The sequence below is a fragment of the Dipodomys spectabilis genome, unplaced genomic scaffold (assembly GCF_019054845.1).
Source record: "Dipodomys spectabilis isolate Male_0828 unplaced genomic scaffold, ASM1905484v1 ptg000071l, whole genome shotgun sequence".
In the NCBI taxonomy this organism is placed as follows: domain Eukaryota; kingdom Metazoa; phylum Chordata; class Mammalia; order Rodentia; family Heteromyidae; genus Dipodomys; species Dipodomys spectabilis.
Window position 1 is genome coordinate 2,125,659 of NW_024870748.1, and position 11,189 is coordinate 2,136,847.

Below are 11,189 nucleotides of genomic sequence, written 5' to 3' on the forward strand. Positions count from 1 at the left end.
CGGCGAGGAAGTTATAGTCTTAAACCATGCCATTTAAATGGCCTTCCTGGGGCTGGGTGATGTAACTCAGTGGTAGAAGTGCTGGGTTCCATCCAGGACTTGAGTAGGCAAGTCAGCTCTTTTCTTGTCTTTTTTCTCTTCTCTCCCCTCTCCCCCTCTTTCCTCTTTTCCCTTTCTCCTCTCCTTCCCTTCTCCTCTCTTCCTTATCCCTTCTTCCCTCCCATCCTTTCTTTTCCCCTCCTTCTTTGCTTCTTTGCATTTTGTCCCTTTATTTTCCTGCCAGTACCAGTCAGTTACTAGGCATCCTTTCATTGTTGCTGAGCTTTCTTCCTTGTGGTTGGTGATTTACGAGTTGTTTGCAAATTGCTGGTTTATTAAAGATGAATTCTAGCAGACTTCACTATCCAGGCTGGTTTCAAACTGTAATCCTCTGGGGTCCCAGCCACCTGAGTAGCTAGGCTTACAGGCATAAACCACTGGTGCCCAGTTCAGTTCTGTTTCCTAGTGTGTTATAAAACAGATGGATTTAGAGAAAATAGTTTGTATTCTCAAAGAATCCCTTGATACTTGATACTGATTTTATTTTAACGCCTCTGAAACCAATATTCAAAGCATTTTACCGGTGACATTTCATGACACTCCTCTGAAAACAGCAGTTTATTAGAAATCTGCAGGAAATGACATCCCTGCAGAAAAGTTGGGTGACTTGCTTAAGATTACACAGATAAGCAGAGGCAAAACCATGAAAGGAACCTACACTTCTACTTTGGAATTCTTACCTTATACTATTACGTCTCTCCTTCATTATATCCCTACCATCTCTGTAATTTATAGCTAACCCCAGACATAGAGGTTATGTTAGTCATCTCAATCATACAGTGAATCACCAGTCAAGATATTCTTATAGTTAGTGACTGTTTCTAGCTAATTTTTGACACAAATTAGCTAAATTGGCTGCCTCAGTGTCTGACGCATGTGTCCAAATCCAGGCTCTGTTTTGGATGTCAGGACCAAGTTGGCCATATGATACTAAACCACAAAACCAACTATAAATGAGAAATGTATATGTGAGGCCCTTCACCTGCTTTAATCAACTAGAACTGAATTTTTATTTTATTTATTTATTTATTTTTTGGGTCCGGTTGTGGGGCCTGAACTCTGGGCCTGGGCGCTGTCCCTCAGCTCTTCAGCTCAAGGCTAGCGCTCTACCACTTGAGTCACAGCACCACTTCCAGCTTTTTTCTTTTTGCTTATGTGGTACTGAGGAATCGAACCAGGGCCTCAGGCATGCAAGGCAAGCGCTCTACCACTGAGCCACCTTCCCAGCCCTAGAACTGAATTTTTAAAGTAACACAAAGCACTAACATTTATGACTACCTTTTTGATCTCAACAAATTGGACATGGGAGCTGGAGGGTAAATAGCTTAATGGTACAGTGCTTACCTTGTATTCTATATGTCCTGTGTTCAATCTTCAGCTACACACACACACACACACACACACACACACGCACGCACACACATGCACACGTACACACAGACAGACACACACACACACCAAGAAATGGACAAAAGAACTTTTCATCTCATTGGCAAGGAATACCCAGTAGGGTTCCTAGTATGAACCATGTCTTACTAGTTCCTGTGTGCCCATTGACTAGCACACCATCTAGTCCATTAAAAGGTTGATTTTTGTTCTATATGTAGCAGATGAGCAAAGGAATGAACTAATAAGTGTTCACCTAGCATATGTAAGATTTAGGGATTTTTTTTTTTGCCAGTCCTGGGACCTGAACTCTGCCTGGGCACTGTCACTGAGCTTCTTTTGCTCAAGGCTAGCACTCTACCACTTGAGCCACAGCACCACTTCCAGCTTTTTCTGTTTATGGGGTACTGAGGGATGGAACCCAGGGCTTCATGCATGCTAGGCAAGCACTCTACCACTAAGCCACATTCCTTGCCCAGGTTTAGTTGTTTTTTGTTTTGTTTTGTTTTTAGAAAAAAAAAAGGCTATATAATTTGAAATCATTACTGATTTTTTTTTCTTTTTTCTCTTTTTTTTGGTCGTGGGGCCTGAACTCTGGGTCTGGATGCTGTCCCTCAGTTCTTCAGCTCAAGGCTAGCACTCTACCACTTGAGCCAAGTGCCACTTCCGGCTTTTTCTGCTTATGTGGTGCTGAGGAATCATTACCCAGGGCCTCATGCACGCAAGGCAAGCATTCTAGCACTGAGCCACCTTCCCAGCCCTCATTACTGATTTTCTAAAAATGTCTTCATATTATTGTAGCACAGACTGGGCTTAAACTCATCACTGTCCTGCTTCAGATTTTTTTTTGTAGGTTGTGAGGCTTGATCTCAGGGCCTGGGTACTGTCCCTGAGCCTCTTTGCGCTCATGGCTAGCTCTGTATCATTTGGGCCACAGCGCCACTTCCCGTTAATTGGAGTTAAGAGCTCACAGGGACTTTTCTGCCTGGGCTGGCAGCAAACCAAGATCCTCAGATCTCAGCCTTCTGAGTATCTAAGATGACAGACATCAGCCACCGGTGCCCAGCCCTGCTTCAGATTTCTAAGTGCTTGGTTTGTTCTACTGTACCCATTCTTTAAAATTGAGGTTTTTAAATGACAGGTCCAAAGGCCTTTATTGTGAATTCTCAAGGTTACTTTTTTTTTTTTTTTTTTTTTTACTACAGTTTGTTAAACCTAGGTTCCTGTTCATGCTAGGCAAGCATTCTAATATTGTGCATTTTCTCAGCCCTCAACAATCTTTGTGAACACTAGGTCTCTTTGGATATACATTTAAGATAAATTTGGTCTCTCCCAGAAAGATTAGAGAAATTCAAGATCATATGATGAGTTTTTAACTTTTGAGCAGGAAACTTTTTTTTTAATTTTGTTTTGTTTTGTATTGTCAGTCAAGTGGGCACTGTCCCTGAGCTCTTTTGCTCAAGGCTAGTGCTCTACCACTTTTCGCCACAGCACTATTTCCAGTGTTTTCTAGTGGTTAATTGAAGATAATACTTTCACGGGCTTTCATGCCTGGGCTGACTTTGAACTACAGTCCTTAGATCTCAGCTCCTGAGTAGCTAGGATTATAGGCGTGAGCCACCAGTACCTGGCTAGTCAGTTATTTATTTTTTTTTGCCGGCCTTGGGGCTTGAACTCAGGGCCTGGGTACTATCCCTTAGCTTCTTTTGCTCAAGGCTAGCACTCTACCATTTGAGGCACAACACCACTTCGGGCTTTTTCTGTTTATGTGATACTGAGGTATCAAACCCAGGGCTTACTGTATGCTAGGCAAGCACACTACCACTGAGCCACATTCCCAGCCCCTAGTTAGTTATTTTTTAAAGCAGATTTTTTTTTTTTTGGGTCCGGTCATAGGGCCTGAACTCTGGGCCTGGGCACTGTCCCTCAGCTCTTCAGCTCAAGGCTAGCGCTCTACCACTTGAGCCACAGCGCCACTTCCGGCTTTTTCTGCTTATGTGGTGCTGAAGAATTGAACCCAGGGCCTCATGCATGCAAGGCAAGTGCTCTACCACTGAGCCATCTTCCCAGCCCCATAAAGCAGATTTTTTTTTTGAGGTTTGCTGAGGGTTATCCACTGGGCAACAATCATCTGTTCTCAGCATTTACTTGGGTTGGATGAGTTATATGGTTCTCACATAGGCTCCTTTGTTAGTTGAAATATATATTCAATTAAGTCACCTTTTCTAATGAGTTTAATGAAACCTTGTTTCAAGTCCTTCTTAGCCTCTACTATTGTTAGTTACTTAATCCTATTAAATCAAACTGGATTGAGTGCTTGCTGTGTACTCAGAAATTCTGGGACATAGGAGATATAAGTCTCAGGGAGTTAAAGGTGTAGCTCAGCAGTGGAGTACTTATTTAACATGTGTAAGGCCTGAGTTCCATCCCTACTATTGCAAGGAAAAAAATAACAAGGAACAAAAGAATGTAAGTATGGGCCAAGCACTAGTAGCTTATGCCTGTAATCCTAATTACCCAGTTGGTTGAGATCTGAGGATTGCAGTTTGAAGCCATCCTTGGCAGAAAAGTCTGTGAGACTATTATTTCCAATTAACCACCAAAAATCAGAAGTGGCACTGTGTCTTAAGTGGTAGAGTACCATGAGCAAAAAAGCTCAAGGATAGGCCCTGAGTTCAAGGCCTGTGACTGACCAAAAAAGAAAAACAAATCCACAAATGACTTCAGCCACACATACATCTTTTTTTTTTTTTTTTGGGTCCGGTCGTGGGGCCTGAATTCTGGGCCTGGGCGCTGTCCCTCAGCTCCTCAGCTCAAGGCTAGCGCTCTATCACTTGAGCCACAGAGCCACTTCTGGCTTTTTTCTTTTTGCTTATGTGGTGCTGAGGAATTGAACCCAGGGCCTCAGGCATGCAAGGCAAGTGCTCTACCACTGAGCCACCTTCCCAGCCCCACACATACATCTTTAACTTACCTGTTTAGCCAATGGAAATGTCACATGAATTTTGGACAATGATTGTGGAATTGTTAGTTCAATCCGGTGGTAAAGCCAATCTCAACTGTAATTCTTTCTTTACTGGAACAATTGAACACAGCCTATGTCCCCTATTGCCTCAGCAAATGTTATCAGTAAAGACAAAAAAATCTGAGAGAGTTCTGCCATTTTGAGAATGTAAGTATGAGATGGTTCAGTGCTGGATTAGGTGGTTTAGACTATCATCACGATAGCAATGCAGCAGGACAACTGATGGTGGCACCCAATAACAAGTTTCATGCCAGGCGCCAGTGGCTCACCCCTGTAATCCTAGCTATTCAGGAGGCTGAGATGTGAGGATCACAGTTCAAAGCCAACCTGGGCAGGAAAGTCCGTGAGACTCTTATCTCCAATAAACCACCAGAAAACCAGAAGTGGACCTGTGGCTCAAGTGGTAGAGTGCTCAGCCTTGACCTGAAGAGTTGAGGGACAGCGCCCAGGCCAGAGTTCAAGCTCCATAACCGCCAAAAAAAAAAAAAAAAAAAAAAAAAGTTTCATGAATGTAGTGTCATCAGTGCTCAAAGATTTGAGGAGGTTCCAGATCCTAAAACTTTATGATTCCATATAATACATTTATTGTCACTTTAGTTTGTATGCAAGGGTAATGATGGAGGACAAAAAGACCCACTTCAGTTATTATACTATTAGACTTTTTTTTTTTTTTGGGTCCGGTCGTGGGGCCTGAACTCTTGGCCTGGGTGCTGTCCCTCAGCTCTTCAGCTCAAGGCTGGCATTCTACCACTTGAGTCACAGCACCACTTCCAGCTTTTCTGCTTATGTGGTGCTGAGGAATAAAACTCAGGGCTTCATACATGTAAGGCAAGCACTCTACCACTGAACCACCTTCCCAGCCCCTACTATTAGACTTCTATATGTGTGTTTACATGTGTCTTAAATATTTTACTATGTTTCTATACATATTTCATTCAATAATAACTCTTGAAATAGCTTCCCATCTTAGAAAGATTTAAGCTTTCATTGGTCCCAAACAACTACAAAAATAGAAGCCAAAATTCATTCAAAGAGCTACTCAAGCACTCCTTTTGGAAAGAGCCCATTAATTCAAATGACAAATCAGGAATAAGAGCAATTGAGCAAGTGATTCATGGTCCTTGAAGGTGTTTGGTAACCTGTCTTGGTTTCTTCATTGGTTTATCGGCAATAATGATCTCACACAGTGATTATGAAAAGTAATTAAAGTTGGTAATACACTTTGAGATCCATGGATGATTGGTGCTTTCAAAGGGCATAATTATACACTGTAGTGAGTCTCTCAGACTTGTTTCCCCTACTCCCTCTTCAATAGGTATTCAAAATGACACAGTTGAGGTAGTCTTTCCTTGTTCTCAAGTTACTATTATATTACTTATCCATCCATAGAAGCTACCCTTTAAATAAAATTCACCCACAGTATTAGTACGGACTAGTGATCCTTTGGACTTTAGGATTCGTTGTTTTTGAGAGTGTAGTTTTCCTGATAGATCTCTTCTTTTTTTTCTTCCAGTCTTGGGGCTTGAACTCTGGGCTTGGGCACTCTCTTTGTGTTCTTCAGCTCAAGGCGAGCGCTCTACCACTTGAGCCATAGTGCCACTTCCAGTTTTCTAGTGGTTTATTGGAGATAAGAGTCTCACAGACTTTCCTGCTCGGGCTGGCTTTGAATTGTGATCCTCAGATCTCAGCCTCTTGAGTAGCTAGGATTACAGGCATGAGCCACCAGTGCCGGGCCTCTTCTTTCATTTCTCATGTTTATTTTCCCCACTTCAATTGGCTTCCTCATCTTTGCTGTCACACCAACCCCTAAAACTCTCAAAAGATCAGCTCAGTCATTTTATTGAATCCATAAGAGAGGTGCTTCTCTTCCTAAATAATTAATTTCTATTTTTGTAGTGCTAGGGATGGAACCTGGTGTATCTGCAAGCTAAAAAATAAGTCCTTTGTGGAATTTGTGGGGATTTTTTTTGTTTGCTGTACTTATTCTGTTCATTTTTCTCCTCCCCCCTTTCCTCATTCTGTGGAAACACAAGAGGTAAAATTCTTTAGATAACTACAGCAGGAAAAGAAAACAGATGCTGAAATGAGAATATTGAGTTGTTCAATTAAGAAAAGAAGTTGGCTATAGTTAACCAAGCAGAAAATAAGTGGGGAGACATGAGCAAGGTGTTAGGACAACATCTCTGAAGTAGTAACCTACAACACAGCCAATGACAAAAGACTCATTTTGTCCTCTAACGCAGGGTAGCATTCCTACAAAGCTCCATCTGTCTTCTTGCCAGTTTTGAGAGAGGGAAACAATAACAGAATAGTATTCTTCACTGTTGCAAGACAAACAAAAAAGAACTTGGATCTTTTTTTTTTTTTTTTTTTTGGTCCATCATGGGGCTTGAACTCTGGGCCTGGGCACTGTCCTTCAGCTCTTCAGCTCAAGGCTAGCACTCTACCACTTGAACCACAGCACCACCTCTGTCTTTTTGGTGGTTATTTGGAGATAAGAGTCTCACAGACTTTCCTGCCTGGGAGAGCTTTGAATGGCAATCCTCAGATCTCAGCCTTCTGAGTAGCTAGGATTATAGGCATGAACCACTGGCGCCCAGCTGAACTTGGATTTTTAATGACATCTTTTTCAGTTTTTTTAAAAATTACTATAAAGGTGATGTACAGAAGAGTTAGTTACGCAAGTCAGGTAATGAGTACACTTCTTTTTGAACAATGTCACCCCTTCCCTCACTCTCTTCCAATATTTCTCTCCCATGTCCTCATCCCACAAGCTGTATAATTTATTTTCAACATCTAATGAATATCACTGCCACATTTGTTCACCCTTTGTCCCTCCATTTCTGTGCCCCCTTTATCCTCCTAAGATAGATAAACAAGACAAAAATAAGAAAAACGCAACCATTACCATTACCTGGAGTTCATTTCAATAAGTATTTGTTTATTTAATTATATATTCATTTATTTATTTGTCAATTGTGGGGACTGAACTCAGGGACCAGTAGATATCCCTGAGCTCCTGTGCTCTTTTGCTTAAGGCCAGTGCTCCACCGCTTTGAGCCACAGCTCCACTTCCAATTTTTGAGTGATTAATTGGAGATGAGTCTCACAGGGACTTTTCTAACCAGGCTGTCTTTGAACCATGATCTTCAGATCCCAGCCTCCTGAGTTGCTCGGATTACAGCATGAGCCACTGGCCCCTGGCCATAAATATTATTTTATATGATCAGAATTCAGTGACATCTTTAGGTTCAAAGAAAAGTACACTTTTTAACAGCCTTAAACAATAGGAATGTTTGGTCACCAGATGGAATATGAAATAGAATATGTGAGAATATGAGTTAAAAAAAAACCACACCTTTTTCTTAGCCTAAGTTTGAATTTAGTCCTTTATCAATAGGAATGATACGAGAATCTCACAGAAGCTTTTTTTTTTTTTTCTTTTTGGTTCTGGTCCTAGGGCCTGAACTCTGGGCCTGAGCGCTGTCCCTCAGCTCTTCATCTCAAGACTGGAGCTCTACCACATGAGCCACAGCGCCACTTCCGGCTTTTTTTTTTTTTTTTTTTTGCTTATGTGGTGCTGAGGAATCGAGCCCAGGGCCTCATGCATGCAAGGCAAGCACTCTACCACTGAGCTACCTTCCCAGCCCTCACAGAAGCTTTTCTTCCCACTAGGCCCGGAGTTGTATGTGAATTATTTAGGGATGAAGGGATAGTTTTCTTCATATTGAAACCACTATTGAACAATGCCCATTTCTACAGGGTTCTAGAACACCACCAGATTTGTCCAACTTTACTCTTTTACTCTGGGGTAGAAAATATATTTCCTTAAAGGGTGTAAGAAACACAAGAGGGCTTTGGCTTCTTGAAGAATTGTAGTGCTGCACACATTTCTCACTATATGTGAAAAAACTTTTGAAAACTTTCTGTTCATATAACATTTTTGAAATGAAACATGGCTAGATGCCAATGGCTTATGCTTAATCCTACCTAAAACAAGAGGCTATGATCTGGAGGCAGCCCAGCAGAAAGTCCTTGGTAGAAAGTCCATGAGAGGGAGGGAGGAATGAAGGAAGCAATAAAGGAACAAAGGAACAAAAAAAGGAAAAGAGAAAGAGAAAACAAGCAAGCAAGCAAGCAAATATACCCTCTGGACCATCACTCCCAAATTCCCATCTTCCCAACTGATTACTCTGATCTTTTCAAATGAATGGAATTATGTATGTGGCCTTTTGTGTCTGGGTTTTTGCACCAAGCACTGTGTGTGTGTGTGTGTGTGTGTGTGTGTATGTGTGTGGGTGTGGGTGTGTGTTGTATGCATTTTAACATTTTTTATCTTTTTCTTGTCAGTTGTGGGGCTTGAACTCAGGACCTGAGTACTGTCCCTGTGCTATTTTGCTCCAGTCTGGTGGTTAATTTGAGATAGAGTATGTGCTGGGGCTGGCTTTGAACCACAGTCCTTCTATCTCAACCTCCTGAGTAGCTAGGATTACAGGTATGAGCCACCAGTTCCTGCTTGTCTTTAATTTTGAAGCACCATCAGTTTAATTATGTTTTTGTTTTTGGTGCTATAGGGGTTTGAACATAGGATCTTGATCTCATTTGGCTTGCATGCTCTCAGCTCTACCATTTTGAAGCCAGCATTTTTGTGGTTAATTGCATCTGGATTCTTGCACATTTTTCTGTCAAGTCTAGCTTCAAACTACAATCCTTCATATCTTAGCCTCCTGAGCAGCTAACATTAGAGGCATTAGCCCCTGGTGCCTGGTGTAAAGCATCACTTTTTTTTTTTAGGTCCATCCATATTATAGTATAAATCAGTGTTTATTCCTTTTTATAATGGAGTATCTTATGGATAGACCTTTTTTTTTAATGAGTCATCCATTGGAGGTTGTTTCTCCTTTTAGCTGTTATATGAGTAACAACACCATCTTGAGTATTCATGTATATAACTCTTTCATTTCTCTTGGGCATGGACCTAGGAATGGAATTTCTGAGCCAGAGAGTGACTGTTAAAGACAACCATACTCCTTTTTTATTTGTAAGCATACATGAGTTGTACGAGGGGGTTTTCATTGTGACATTTCCATTTGTATACAATATGTCCTTATCAGATCCAACCCCTCTATCATTCTCTCTTTTCTTACTCCTTAAAACAATTTCAAGCTGGGCACCAGTGGCTCATACCTGTAATTCTATCTACTTAGGAGGCTGAGATCTGGGGATCATGGTTCAAATCCAGCCCAGGCAGGAAAGTCCTTGAGACTCTTATCTCCAATTAACCACCAGAAAACCAGAAGTGGCGCTATGGCTCAAGGGGCAGAATGCTAGCTTTGAGTTGAAGTGCTGATAGACAGCACCCAGGCCCAGAGTTCAAGTCCCACGACTGACCAAAAAAAAATTCAATAGGTTTCACTGATCTACTTCTGTGCATGAAAATAAGCTACTTCAGCCATATTTATTGTTATTCACTCTCTTCATCCCATTCCTACTGGTACCACCTCCCCCCATCAGAGCCTGAAAATAATCATACTTTTTTTTTCCAGTCTTGGTGTTTGAACTCAAGGCCTGGTCTCTGTCTCTGAACCTCTCTTTGCTTAGGGCTATGGCTCTACCACTTGAGTCACAGCACCACTTCCAGATTTTTCCGTTTATGTGGTACTAAGGAATCAAGCCTAGGGCTCCATGCATTTTAGGCAAGCACTCTACCACCAAGCCATATTCCAAGCCCAACAACCATACTTTTTTTTTTTTTTGTCAGTCGTGGGGCCTGAACTCTGGGCTTGGGCACTGTCCCTCAGCTCTTCAGCTCAAGGCTAGCGCTCTATCACTAGAGCCACAGCACCACTTCTGGCTTTTTCTGCCTATGTGGTGCTGAGGAATTGAACCCAGGGCCTCATGCATGCAAGGCAAGCGCTCTACCACTGAGCCACCTTCCCAGCCCCTCAAGGCTGACTTTTTAGTGTTTAATTGTAGATCAGAGTCTCATGAACTTTCCTGCCCAGGTGGGCTTCAAAGAGTGATCCTCTTATGTCAGAAACCTCAGTAGCGAGGATTACAGATGGGAGATCCTAACACCTGGTGCATATGGCCCCTTTCTGACAGGGTAACCTGGACTTCTTTACAGGAAGTTGGGTTTCAATGTCAAAAGCAGAAGCTGCTAGTTCTCCTGAGCCCTCCCTCGACTCATAAACCTCAGGATGTCATATTGACTGCATTTTATGGGTCAAAGCAAGCTACTTGGTCATTCAGCCAAGCTTCAATGGGAAGAGAAACACACTCCACTTTCGGATAGGAGAAGCAACAAAATCACATTACAAAGAGGCATGGACACAGACAAACTTTTTTTTTGTCAGTCGTAGGCCTTGAACTCTGGGCCTGGGAGCTGTCCCTCAGCTCATTAGTTCAAGGCTAGTGCTCTACCACTCGAGCCACAGTGCCACTTCTGGTTTTCTCACCAGAAAATTTATTGGAAATTAGAGTCTCATGGACTTTCCTGCCTGGGCTCGCTTTGAACCGTGATCCTCCGATCTCAGCCTCCTGAGTACCTAGGATTACAGGTGTGAGCCACTGGTGCCTGGCACAGACAAATAATTTACTGGGTTATTTTTTAACAAGAATACAGCTTAAATGAGTGTATATTTATATTATATGTACATATAGATGTACATATAGACAT